At 44.8% G+C, this 14,809-nt stretch overlaps 1 long non-coding RNA gene across 1 annotated transcript; it reads left to right on the top strand.

The window, feature by feature from the left end:
- The first annotated feature begins 5,648 nt into the window (after positions 1-5,648).
- Positions 5,649-10,428, top strand: LOC141088368 (uncharacterized). Its single transcript, XR_012231930.1, has 3 exons — positions 5,649-5,791; positions 8,541-8,652; positions 10,274-10,428. It is a non-coding gene; the product is annotated as an uncharacterized lncRNA (long non-coding RNA).
- Positions 10,429-14,809: the final 4,381 nt, after the last annotated feature.

A 14,809-nucleotide genomic window follows, 5' to 3' on the forward strand; every position in this document is an offset into this window, starting at 1 on the left:
GACTTCTAGGCCACGCAATGCTCCTATAGCAATTTAAATATGCAAATAGCCTCTTCAGAGAAGAAGAGGACTGGTGTTCTAATGCCACTTATTAGATGTGGCAATCCAGCCCTCTTCCTCTTTGAAGAGGTTATTTGCATATTTAAAGGGAATCGGTCACCAGGTTTTTTTCTATGTAATCTGAGAGCAGCATCCTGAAGGGTTAGAGACATTGATTCCAGTGATGTATCACTTACTTTACCTGGTACTACAGCTTTGATTAAAAACTGTTTTCTCTGCTGCAGATCTACCTGTTCTGTGAATGTTGAGCTCTGTATAACCCCGCACCCACAACTGATTTGCAGCTTTCTGTGTTCACTATGCATAGGCATTAAGCTGTCAATCAATGGAAAGGATGTGATAGAACTACCTAGCAACATGACAAATAGTCCTCGAGTAATGGTCTCCTGCTAATAAAACAATGATTATATATAAACTGCAGAAAGCAGCCCAGTATATATGAAGTAAGACATCGGATCACAGACATCAAGGAATCATTTTATTCAGCTTTCTTTGACCTGCATCCCCACGTAGACGGCTTAGGAGGGTTGATCCTACTAATAGATTTATCTTTAAAGGGGTTTAAATGCAATGTTATGCAGAAAAATGATGGCCGCCCCGTATGTTTTAGAAAGAAGACCATGATCCATTAGAGTAGTACTGGTTGTATTGCCCTGATGGTGACCCAGGGACCAATCCAGGACCCAACGTCTGGATCTCTCTGATTGTGTATGACAGTGACAGTGAATATGCAATCTTCTCTCTACTTCTGACATAGAAAGCAAGACATTGTATGCAATATGAGCCGCTCAGATGCAGTCAGGAGTCATATCAGGGTTCCGTATGTTGTGGCCGGTCAGCTACCATTGTACTAGGCAATTTGCTAACATATAACACAGCGATTTTTAGGGTAGGTTGGGGTAATTTATTTATTACATCACTGATCATGTTTCATTTCATATATACTGTAATCATGGTTAGAAATATACTTATGTATATGCACTTCATTGAAAACAAAAAAAAAAAAATATATATATATATACTAGATGGTGGCCCAATTCTAACGCATCGGGTATTCTAGAATATGTATGTAATTTATTTATGAAGTTTTAATAATAATGCAATAATGCACCCCTCAATCCTGATATGCGTGGTACCCCTCACCCCCCAATCCTGGTAAGCATAGTCCCCTCACCCTCCAAACCTGGAATGCATGGTCCTCTCACCCTCCAATCCTGGTATGCATGGACCTCTCACCCCTCTTTCCTGGTAAGCATGGTCCCCTCACCCCCCTTTCCTGATATGCATGGTCCCCCTCACACCCTTTCCTGGCATGCATGGTCCTGTTACCCCCCTTTCCTGGTATGCATGGTCCCCTCATGCCCCAATCCTGATATGCATGGTCCCCCCACCCCCCAATCCTGATATGCATGGTCCTCTCATCCCCCAATCCTGGAATACATGGTCCCCTCACCCTCCAATCCTGGTATGCAGGGTCAACCTCAACCCCCTATCCTGGTATGCATGGTCACCCTCACCCCCCTTTCCTGGTATGCAGGGTCAACCTCACCCCCCTTTCCTGGTGTGCATGATCAACCTCACCCCCCTTTCCTGGTATGCATGGTCACCCTCACCCCCCTATCCTGGTATGCATGGTCACCCTCTCCCCCCTTTCCTGGTATGCATGGTCAACCTCACCCCCTATCCTGGTATGCATGGTCACCCTCACCCCCCTTTCCTGGTATGCATGGTCACCCTCACCCCCCTATCCTGGTATTCATGGTCACCCTCACCCCCCTTTCCTGGTATGCATGGTCACTCTCACCCTCCTATCCTGGTATGCATGGTCAACCTCACCCCCCTATCCTGGTATGCATGGTCACCCTCACCCCCTTATCCTGGTATTCATGGTCAACCTCACCTCCCTATCCTGGTATGCATGGTCCTCTCACCCCCCTTTACTGGTATGCATGGTCCCCCCTCTTTGCTGGTATGCATGGTCCCCTCACCCCCCCTTTGCTGGTATGCATGGTCACCCTCACCCCCTATCCTTGGTATGCATGGTAACCCTCACCCCCCTATCCTGGTATGCATGGTCAACCTCACCCCCCTATCCTGGTATGCATGGTCACCCTCACCCCCTATCCTTGGTATGCATGGTAACCCTCACCCCCCTATCCTGGTATGCATGGTCAACCTCACCCCCCTATCCTGGTATGCATGGTCCTCTCACCCCCCTTTACTGGTATGCATGGTCCCCCCTCTTTGCTGGTATGCATGGTCCCCTCACCCCCCTTTGCTGGTATGCATGGTCACCCTCACCCCCTATCCTTGGTATGCATGGTAACCCTCACCCTCCTATCCTGGAATGCATGGTCAACCTCACCCCCCTCTCCTGGTATGTATGGTCACCCTCACCCCCCTTTGCTGGTATGCATGGTCCCCTCCCCCTTTGCTGGTATGCATGGTCCCCCTCCCCCCCTCCTTTACTGGTATGCATGGTCCCCTCATCCCCCTTTACTGGTATGCATGGTCCCCCCTCTTTGCTGGTATGCATGGTCCCCTCACCCCCTTTGCTGGTATACATGGTCACCCTCACCCCCCTATCCAGGTATGCATGGTCACCCTCACCCCCCTTTCCTGGTATGCATGGTCACCCTCACCCCCCTTTCCTGGTATGCATGGTCCCCTCACCCCCTTTGCTGGTATACATGGTCACCCTCACCCCCCTATCCAGGTATGCATGGTCACCCTCACCCCCCTTTCCTGGTATGCATGGTCCCCTCACCACCCCTTTACTGTTATGCATGGTCCCCCCCTTTCCTGGTATGCATGGTCCCATCACCCCCCTTTCCTGGTATGCATGGTCAACCTCACCCCCCTATCATCTGTTAAAATAAAAAATAGTTATATACTCACCATCCGACGGCCCGCGATCTCCACTCCACGCGCCCGGCCTGAGGTCCCAGTAATGCATTGTGCGAAACACCACTGATGACGTCGCGCTCTCGCAAGAGTGACGTCATCTCCAGTCTAAGGCGCAAGGCATTACTGGAACCGCGAGGCCGGGCGCGTGGAGTGGAGATCGGACTCCGTCGGAAGGTGAGTATAACCTTTTTAATTTTAATTTATTTATTTTAAATTCTATTTACAGATGCGCTGCGCCCGATTGAGCGCTGCACCCGACTGTGCCTGCCGCTGATTCGTCGCGGCCTGGCGCGACCAATCAGCGGCAGGCGCAGCTTACCGTTACAAACAGCTGCGCAGTCAGCGCGGCGGGATTTCGGTTACAGACAGACAGACAGACATGATAAGACGATTATATATAGATATCCTTTGATTACGGTATGTTCACTATTATTATGCTCTTATGTCGGTTTATGAATTATTTATTGATTACATGATCCCATTTCTTATATTGCCACATATGACCGCTCTTGTGTTTGATATATTTTCTTGGGATAGAAGATAGATAGACTGTAAATATATATATATATATATATATATATATATATACACTCACTGGCCACTTTATTAGGTACACCATGCTAGTAAGGGGTTGGACCCCCTTTTGCCTTCAGAACTGCCTCAATTCTTCGTGGCAGAGATTCAACAAGGTGCTGGAAGCATTCCTCAGAGATTTTGGACCATATTGACATGATGGCATCACACAGTTGGCGCAGATTTGTCGGCTGCACATCCCTGATGCGAATCTCCCGTTCCACCTCATCCCAAAGATGCTCTATTGGATTGAGATCTGGTGACTGAGGAGGCCATTTGAGTACAGTGAACTCATTGTCATGTTCAAGAAACCAATCTGAGATGATTCGAGCTTTATGACATGGCGCATTATCCTGCTGAAAGTAGCCATCAGATGTTGGGTACATTGTGGTCATAAAGGGATGGACATGGTCAGCAACAATACTCAGGTAGGCTGTGGCGTTGCAACGATGCTCAATTGGTACCAAGGGGCCCAAAGAGTGCCAAGAAAAAATTCCCCACACCATGACACCACCACCACCAGCCTGAACCGTTGATACAAGGCAGGATGGATCCATGCTTTCATGTTGTTTACGCCAAATTCTGACCCTACCATCCGAATGTCGCAGCAGAAATCGAGACTCATCAGACCAGGCAACGTTTTTCCAATCTTCTACTGTCCAATTTCGATGAGCTTGTGCAAATTGTAGCCTCAGTTTCCTGTTCTTAGCTGAGAGGAGTGGTACCCAGTGTGGTCTTCTGCTGCTGTAGCCCATCTGCCTCAAAGTTCGACGCACTGTGCGTTCAGAGATGCTCTTCTGCCTACCTTGGTTGTAACGGGTGGCAATTTGAGTCACTGTTGCCTTTCTATCAGCTCGAACCAGTCTGCCCATTCTCCTCTGACCTCTGGCATCAACAAGGCATTTCCGGCCACAGAACTGCCGCTCACTGGTTTTTTTTTCTTTTTCGGACCATTCTCTGTAAACCCTAGAGATGGTTGTGCGTGAAAATCCCAGTAGATCAGCAGTTTCTGAATTTCTCAGACCAGCCCTTCTGGCACCAACAATCATGCCACGTTCAAAGGCACTCAAATCACCTTTCTTCCCCATACTGATGCTCGGTTTGAACTGCAGGAGATTGTCTTGACCATGTCTACATGCCTAAATGCACTGAGTTGCCGCCATGTGATTGGCTGATTAGAAATTAAGTCTTAACACACAGTTGGACAGGTGTACCTAATAAAGTGGCCAGTGAGTGTATATACTGTATATATATGTGTGTGTGTTTGTGTGTTTTTTTATATTATGGAATATATGTTTTAAACACATTTCATAAATAGTAATGGTACTTTTTTCTTGTAGCATTTATGATTTACTTGTACCTATTTACCTTTTTGTGTGAATCGGTTATCTATGGGCCCATCACTTGGATGCAGTGTACAGGAAGGGCCACAGTAGGCTTTATCTGCTCAGAAGGCTGAGAGCCTTCGGAGTTAGGGGGGCACTCCTTGCATCCTTCTTCAACTCTGTTGTGGCATCAGTCATCTTCTTTGGTGTGGCGTGCTGGGGTAGTGGCATATCAACCAGGGATAGGAATAGGCTGGACAAACTGATTAGAAGGGCCAGCTCTGTCCTGGGATGCCCCCTTGATCCAGTTCAGGAAGTAAGCGACAGGAGGATACTGGCCAAGGTGAGCTACACGGTGCAGAATGATTCCCATCCCATGCATGAGACCGTGACAAAGATGTGCAGTACTGTCAGTGACCGGCTACTTCATCCTAAATGTGAGAGGGAGCACTATCGAAAGTCCTTCCTTCCTGCTGCAGTTAGGCTGTATAACCAGCACTGTGCAAAACGGTGAACGACCCAAACAGTGAACTGATAGATCCAAAGTTGTGATAGTCCGGTTACATCTTTTTTTTCATATATGTATCTACCTACTGTCAATGTAATGCCTTTATGCATCTGTATCTGTACTTGTTCCTGCATTGCTGCTGTAATGCTCTGAATTTCCCCATGGTGGGACGATTAAAGGATTATCTTATCTTATCTTATAGTAAAGAATCTGAATAAATATTTCTGCATTTATTCTCTTCCAGGTTTAATCTGGAAGTCAACAAAAGAAGTAATGTGACCTTTTCATTCAGAGAAGGAGCGACACTTTATCATTATTCTGCATAAAGTGTAGAAAGGTCATCCTCTACACAGGGATTTCGTAGGTTTTTACACATTGGATGATCATACATTTTCTGAAGGAGTCCATGGACTGCTAGGTAAACTTTGTTCCTATATTATACAGTATATACTGTGACTCTCAGAGTTTATTAGTGTGTTGAGTCATTTGAACAAGGCAAATATGTATCCGGCTTTCACTCAACATGTCATTGTTTAATCCTTTTGCAGATAAAGATTTCTGGACAATTGAAAATCCTATTACCTTGGGTTATTTTTACATGTCAGATATGAACTGTAAAAATCATTGCCAAATGCCTACTCACCTGCCTGTTTTGCCCAGATCTCTGCTGGCACAGAGCAGTCACTCCTGGCAGTGATTCTGCAACATCCGCTGATGTCACATCGACTGAACAACGGCTCCTCTTCTTCTCTGCTCTGTTGATGAGGTGTTAGAGATGGGCGAACGCGAACAGTAAAGTTCAGAATCTGTACCGAACACCTACTGTTCAGGCACGGACAGCAAACACAGACTTCACCAGGAAGTCCGTATTACTGTCCGGGTTCGGCTGCCCGAACATCGAGTGTTTGTCACGCTTTCAAATGCATGACAGCACAGCAAACACCTCTTCTGATTGTCAGCGGATGGGACTACTGCTTCCATCATCCGACACCTGCTACCGCGAATAACAGCAATAGCAGGAGCAGCTGATGGGAGTAAGCATTAGCCGGCTCATGCGCTTTAAATACATTTAAAAAATAAAACGGCATGGGTTCCCCTGTATTTTTGATAACCAGCCAGGTAAAACGCAAGCTGGGGGCTACAACCCTCAGCTGTCAGCTTCAGAAAAGTTGATTATCAAGATTAGAGGGATCCCCACACTGTGTTTTTTAATTACTTAAATAATTTAAATTGCTTGGGGTCCTCCCATTTTTGACAACCAGCCTTTTTAAAGCAGACAGCTGGGGACTAGTATTTTCCCCGCAGCCTAAAAATAATAGCCCGCAACCTTCCAGAAAAGGCGCATCTATTAGATGTGCCAATTCTGGAGCTTTGCCCGGCTCTTCCCACTTGCCCTGTAGCGGTCACAATTTTGGTTAATATTTGTGATGTTGATGTCACATTTTTATTGTCAGGTGACATCAAGCCCACGGCTTAGTAATGAAGAGGCATCTTTGAGACACCTATCCATTACTAATCCTATAGTTATATGGTAAATAAAGACACAGCCAGAATAAAGTCCTTTATTAGAAATAAAACAAAACCAAAACACACTTTTACTTTTTTATTTAAAAATAACAAACACAATTAGGTGAGTATAACCCCTTATTCCACCAAAGCCCTTATTCTCCTATAATAAAACAAAAATAAAAAAAACAACAATATCCCTCAACTCTCCGTTGTTGTGTCCCACGCCATAATCCATGTCTGGGGATAAACAGTTAAGAATCACTGGTTACTGAACTGCTGCAAGCGCAACCTCAGTGACCAGCGTTGACGTCATCAAGGTTACCTCCGGTCACTGAGGATGAGTTCTCAGCTGGGCTGAACTACGGTGACCTCGGTGAGATCCCCGCTAGCACCGTGAGAAAAACTCTCATTATGAGTCGGCTAATAAATACACCCAAGCGCCGCTCCTGCTCTCGCTGTTATTAGCAGCAGCAGGTGTCGGATGATGGGAGCTGTAGTCCCATCCACTGAGACCAGTGACCGGAGGTAAACTTTATACCTCTGATCACAGCTGAGCACTCACACTGTCTTTTGACAGCGTGGGAACCATCTCTCTAACCAGCGAAGAGGATTTCACTGTGGATCAGAAGCGGTGTTTGCTGCTCTGTCTTGCACATGACAGCGTAGCAAGCACTGGATGTTCGGGCCCCCCATTCAAGTGAATGGAGTCTGAGTTCGGGTTCAGATCCAGGTACTGTTCTGGTACCCAAACCAAAACTTCTTGTAACCCGCCGGACTCTAACATCCCGGTGTCCGCCCATCTCTTCTGCTGATGTCATGCTGATTGACAGTCAGCTCCCTGCAGTTAATCAGCATGACACTGGCAGTGACACCGATTGATAGGGCAGTACAGAAGATCTCCTCTCTTGACGTTGGGCAGCTGAATCACTGGTAGGAGCTGTCAGTGACCACACTGAGCTGGCGATGAGTTAAAACAGGCAGGTAGTTAGAAGCCACCTGACTGTTTTTCTTTATTTGGATGGTAATATTTGAACTGACCAGCGGGTTCCCGACTTGAGCATGACAGCGGCATAGCCACATATTCAGCTGTCATGCATGGGGTGGAAAAGCCAGTCCGTGCACTGCGTTCTGATCTCAAATGGATTTACATGCCCGTCTGGATGCACTTATACCAATGTATTAGACCATTGTGTCCACACAATAGAATGATATATGCTTTGGATTAGACCTATATATTGCTGCTAAGTTAACTAACTACATGAGAACTAAACATAGGGTCAGTCATGTGATCTCGCACAAATAATGTCCGCCCGGGCATTCTGTACAAATACTGGGCTCACACATACCCGACTAGAACTAATATTGATATTTTATTTATGGTAAGCTTTTCTTTTGTCCAACTAAATGACTTTCATTGATCATCTAACCTTTTTTATTTGCATGATGCTTTGAAATCACTCTGATGTTGCAATTTAGCATTTTCGACAAAAATTTGATTGATTAAAGGATTTGATAACTTGTACAAACGTTCAACCCCGGGGCTAAACAAGGACAGGATCGTGCTCACCTATCCAAAGTGTCTGCACTTACCCAGCCATAAACATGTTTTCACATTTTTGTATTCAGTAAACCAACTTTCAATGTCTTGACTTTTTAAGGACAATTTTTTCATGGAATCAATTATGAAATTGACAACATTCATGAAGCTAATAATCCAGAGTAACCAGATGCAACAATGAAGGTGAAGGACAAGTTGCTGAATGGGACAAGGTAAGGAATATTTACAGTTAAATACAACCAAAGTAGGCAATCAGTTGATCCAGATCTGCTGGTAAATCTCTGACTGAACTTGAGATTCTCAACAATGAAGTCTCTTCAGTTCATGGTCTTAAAATGAACACTACCTGTGCGCAAGCAATGGTGGTGGTGTTGGACGGGGCAGTGAAAAGCATTATGAAAGATACCTATTCCAGCGTCGTCCATATCACCTAAATTCAGCATGTATTGATAGTGATATTAGGTCTGCAAGTGCACTGCTGTTGCCATCTTCTTCTGTCTCTGCAGTCAGTCAAGAAGTGGAGGGCAGCACCAGATCAATAAAGGCTAAGAGGTGCCACATGCTAGAAGTGCACTGATACATGCACTAGTGCATTTGCACACCTAATTTGCATATTATTAAAACCCAAATTTCTGCATAACGCTGCAGCAGATGGCATTGAAATAGGTATCTTTCATATGTGATGGGCGTTGCCACTTCGCTATGGCAGTGACAAAAAGAAGTGAACGTTCATGACGTCAGGGTGCAGGTAATTAACCTCTGCTTCCTGGTAGTGTGATGTAATGTGGTGCACTGCAAATAGTCCAGAAAAACTATGCCTGAGGAAGAGGCCTAAGAATCTCGAAAGATTGCTTTGTAACATCATTTATTTTATTTTTGTTACCCATTAAAATTCATCATAACCACAAGATTATCTTGTTTTTCCCAATGAGAGCAGTCTAGATGCCCTGACACATGCCTGATGGGCTCCTGTATGGGGAAACTTTTCATTTACGGAAATGGGCTCACAATTTTACCTAAAAGCACTACTATGAATAAAGCCTTTCCCCACTGCCTGTAATCAGTCTCAGTAAAGCCCCCGTCACACACAGCGAGATCGCTGTGTGTGACACCTATCAGCGACCGCCCCCCTGCCGGGTATCGCTAATCGTGCTCAAAAGCCCTGGACTTTTTTTTGATCGTTGGTCTCCTGCTGGCCAGCACGCATCGCTGCGTGTGGCAGGCGGGAGAGCAACGATCAGCGAGCTCCCAGCTCGTATCCAAGGTAAACAGTGGTTTCTTAGTGCAGTGCGGCACTTAGAAACCCGCAGTGTACCTTAGATACCAACGCGCTGGTGCAGGGAGCTTAGAAACCCGCTGTTTACCTTGAATACGAGCTCCCTGCAGCAGCCCGCTGGTATCTAAGGTACACAGCGACCCGAGCGCTCGTCGTCGCTGGTGCTGATCGCTGGTGAAGCTGTCTGTTTGGCAGCTCACCAGCGATCATGTAGCGACTCACCAGCTATCCTGACAAGTTCAAATCCTAGTCGGGATCGCTGGTGAGTCGCTATGTGTGACGGGGCCCTAACTCTGCTGCTAAAAAGGATGAGGAAGACAAAAAGATATAGGTAGAAGTAAAGAAAAAACTTTGATGGCTGGCACATTGTAGTGATTTGTTTTGGAATGCAATCGTAATCTTGGGTAAATAAAGCACTTTGTAATTTTGCACCAGAATAGTCAAAGTTTATTGAAATGACAGTTTCTGTTTAACTTTAAATAAATAGTATATCTCTATTTTACATATATTTTCTTCACCATTATTGCTGATTTATTATTAATGTGTTTTACTTTTAGGGGTGTACAAAAAGACTACCGAAAAGACCCCAAGAATGGCATCAAAGTTCCCTGCTGGTTTGTGCATTTCACCAGAGAAGGCCTGATTGATGGAAACCATACTGATTACATTGTACCTGATATTTTTAGTTTTGGTTGTTAGAAGAGATTGTACTCATCTGCATTGAATCTTAGAGTTTTCATCACTTAATTAACAATATAGTGAATTTTGTACTTAAACGGAATCTATCAGAAGGTTTTTGCTATTTAATCAGAGGACAGCCTCATGTAAGGGCTGGGACACAGATATCAAGGTCTCACTTATTTGGCTGTGTGCTGTTGCTTTCATACAATGACTGTTTTATCACCGGGAGATTATCACTGCCTGGACTGCAGCTCATGTAGGTCATCCCACCACACCCTTCCTCAGATAAGCAGCTCACTGTCAATAGACAATGTACACAACAAGCTGTTGGTTAGCTTTCTGAGCTAAGCTACTTGTTATGTCTAAAAATTCTGATTGTGTCACAACTTCTGCACCCAGTAAACTCCGTGATACATTGTTGGAATCAGGGCCTCTTTTCTTATATTATGCTGCTATCAGATGAGATAGCAAACCCTGGTGGCAGATTCCTTTTAAAGATGCACTCCAGCTATTTTAATGTATTTATACAGTATAGTGCAGTGTAGGCTATGTTAGAATAGTAAAGAATACTGCTGATATTGGCCAATCAGAGAGCAGATTTTGTTTTTCATGAGAAGAATACAAAATGAAAGCTGCACTGTGATTGGTTACTATAAGCAGCAAGAACAGGGATTTGTGTAGACCGCTCCATAAGTCATCAGTTACATCTTTAGCTGCATGGGAGGCTTTACAGAAAGGCAGGGAAGGTGGAGCAATATAGTGAGGATAGGCGTCTGACGACTGTCAAGAGGGTTTTGATAGATGGTGACTTTGGGGGGTAGATTTTAGCTCATGAATTGAACTGTTTTTTTTACTTGACATCATATGACTCAATTTCCTATATTGAAGGAGAGAAAAAGGTATAAGTGTAGCAAAAGTGGGATATAATTAAACAATGACTATACTGATGGTAAGTACGCAAAGAAAAGTACCTGAAATATTTCTTTACGCTGTGTGCCCAGGAGTTTTTGATGCTGCAAATTTTCCCTGCTTCAAAAATCTGCCATCTTACAGTTCCAGCATAGTGGATGGGATTTATAGAAACTCTCACTCCCACTGTACTTTTTTTTCATATACTTTGTAAACTGACATGTGGTGTTTGTTTCAAATCTACAACATGTGCAGACTACATATATTTTTACCCGAGGATTTTCCACATCTAATGCAATTCTCTGGGGAACATTTGCACAAACAGTGGAGAAAAAAAGTATTTAGTCAGCCACCAATTGTGCAAGTTCTCCCACTTAAAAAGATGAGAGAGGCCTGTAATTGACATCATAGGTAGACCACAACTATGAGAGTCAAAATAAGAAGCCAAATCTGGAAAATCACCTTGTCTGATTTGGCAAGATTTATTTTGCAAATTATGGTGGAAAATAAGTATTTGGTCTTCACAAGGTTGGCATACACTGTTGGTGGTATGTTGGCCCATTCCTCTATGCAGATCTCCTCTAGAGCAGTGATGTTTTGGGCCTGTCACTGGGCAAAACACACTTTCAACTCCCTCCAAAGGTTTTCTATGGGGTTGAGATCTAGAGACTGGCTAGGCCACTCCAGGACCTCCATATGCATCTTACGAAGCCACTCCTATGTTGCCCTGGTGGTGTGCTTGGGATCATTATCATGCTGAAAGACCCATCCACGTTTCATCTTCAATGCCCTTGCTGATGGAAGAAGGGTTTACACTCAAAATCTCACGATACATGGCCACATTCATTCTATCATGTACACGGATCAGTTGTCCTGGTCCCTTTGCAGAGAAACAGCCTCAAAGCATGATGTTGCCACCCCCATGCTTTACAGTAGGTGTTGTAGATTTTTGATTGATATAGATATATATCTCTGTGTGTGCTGCGGCCTGTCCTAATTAGACAGAGTCTTATTGAGCGCTCAGAGGAAAAGAGGAAGCTACACTTGGTTAGCAACAACTCATTCCAGCAGAACTCTGTCAGTTTATTCACATTCATGGTTTTTTATCAGTTCGTACAAAGGAGTAGTTACTCACTAACATAAAGGCTGAACTTCTAATCTAATTGGTCAGTTTAAATACATGAACATATATGGGCGTCCGACCTAGGGTGACTTAAGAATCAGATGATATACTGCTGTCCCTTGTCTTACAATGTCAGCAATGTTCTGATATTGGCTGGCACATCTGGCCTTACTTCCTCTTCTGTATGTCTGCTAGATATTTCTCATGGCACAAGACAATGCTATCACGTAGGTTGTCCAGACAGGCTTCATGGGGTTAGGTCATCTTTAGCCACTGATTATAAAGTTCAAACTGTAAATATGTATCTGTGTGCATATAAGAGTATATAAGTATATAGCAGTATATGCAGTATATAGCCTATAGCAGGCAAGTGAGATCTAGATGGAATACATATACATATATATTTCTGTTATGAATGAGTCACCGTAGGAGACAAAAACAGAACTGCTAGCTAAGTCCAGAAAACCAGAGAGGTTGGCAGCTATCGGATTGCAGACCCCTGATCCTATCACAACAACTAACAGTAGCCGTGGGGGGTTCCTACGATGCCCTAGACCCCTCGATCACAGCCGGAGAATTAAATAGGCCTAAAGAAAGAAAGAGGAAATCTAAACTGCCCCAGAGCAGACCCCAAAGCAATAGGCAGCCCCCAACATATAATGACGGTGAAGCAAGATGAAAACACTAACACAGACAGAAAGATAGACTGAGCCAAGACGGGGCCCAAACTACCTAGATAGGAAAGGATAGGAAGGCTGCTGTCTGCAATCCGTGAAAAACCCTATGAAAATAAGAGCCAACAGACTGACAGTGAAAAAGGCCCTGAAGACGCTAGGCTTCAAAAAAGCTATGTCAGTACTCCAGAATATTCTGAAGACAGAGCAACTGGCAAAAGGAGATTCAGCTCATCCCAGCAGGGAATGGCAGAATCCAGAAAAGCAAGGAAAACAAAAACAAAACATAAATGCAAACAGGCAAAGCAGAAAACTTAGGTTTAGGGAAGCAGGAATCAGACTGGTGTCCTAGAAGTCCACAGAGAAATCACCCGCAGGGCAGAAGGGCGTCGGCAGCCTTATATCCAGTCAGTGACTCCACTCAGCCAGTCATCCTCACTAGACTCAGGTGCCTGATAATCAGGCTCATCACCTTCCTCCACCAGAATAGGGAGTTCACCACACCTCAGTGACGAAGGGGAAAACGAACTCACAACAGTACCTCCCCCTTGAGGAGGGGTCACCGAACCCTCAACCACGCCACCAGGGCGATCAGGGTGAGCCCGATGAAAGGCACGCACCAATCTTTTGGCATGAATATCAGAGGCAGAGACCCAGGAATTATCCTCCTGACCATAACCCTTCCACTTAACCAAATACTGGAGTCTCCATCTAGCCAGACGGGAATCCAGTATTTTCTCTACCTCATATTCCATGTTCCCTTCAACCAATACAGGGTCTGGAGGTGCCACCCCAGGAACAACTGGTTCAACAAACCTCTTCAACAAGGACTTATGGAACACATTATGGATTTTAAATGTGACCGGAAGAGCCAAACGAAAAGAGACCGGATTAATAATCTCCAAAATCTTGTAAGGTCCAATAAATCTAGGCTTAAACTTAGGAGAAGCCACCTTCATAGCAATATTTTTTGATGATAACCACACCATATCACCAATCTTAAACTGGGGACCAATGGTCCTATGTCGATTAGAAAACCGCTGGGCCTTTTCCTGGGAGAGAGATAACTTATCCACCACTTGGTCCCAGATCTGGTGCATTCTCTCCACCACAGTGTCAACACCTGGGCAGGGAGAAGGCTCCACCTGCCCTGAAGAGAATCGAGGATGAAACCCAAAGTTACAAAAAAAAGGTGACATCAAAGTGGCAGAACTAGCTCTATTATTTAAAGCAAATTCGGCCAAGGGCAAAAATGAAACCCAATCATCCTGATCAGCGGAAATAAAACATCTCAAATACGACTCCAAGGTCTGGTTTGTTCTCTCTGTCTGCCCATTGGTCTGAGGGTGAAAAGCAGAGTAGAAGGACAACTGAATTCCCAGCTTGGAACAGAAAGTCCTCCAAAATCTAGACACAAACTGAACTCCTCTGTCAGATACAATGTTCTCAGGAATCCCGTGCAAGTGAACCACCTGTTGCAAAAACAGGGGCACCAACTCAGAGGAAGATGGCAACTTAGGGAGTGGTACAAGATGAACCATCTTAGAGAACCTATCACAAATCACCCAAATAACAGTCATTCTTTGAGAAACCGGCATATCAGAGATGAAATCCATTGAAATATAGGTCCATGGCCTCCTGGGGACCGGCAAAGGCATCAACAACCCACCAGCGCGAGAACAAGATTTAGACTGGGAGCAAGTCCC

Source organism: Dendrobates tinctorius, unplaced genomic scaffold (assembly GCF_039654945.1).
Source record: "Dendrobates tinctorius isolate UK_male_01 unplaced genomic scaffold, ASM3965494v1 ptg000038l, whole genome shotgun sequence".
Taxonomy (NCBI): domain Eukaryota; kingdom Metazoa; phylum Chordata; class Amphibia; order Anura; family Dendrobatidae; genus Dendrobates; species Dendrobates tinctorius.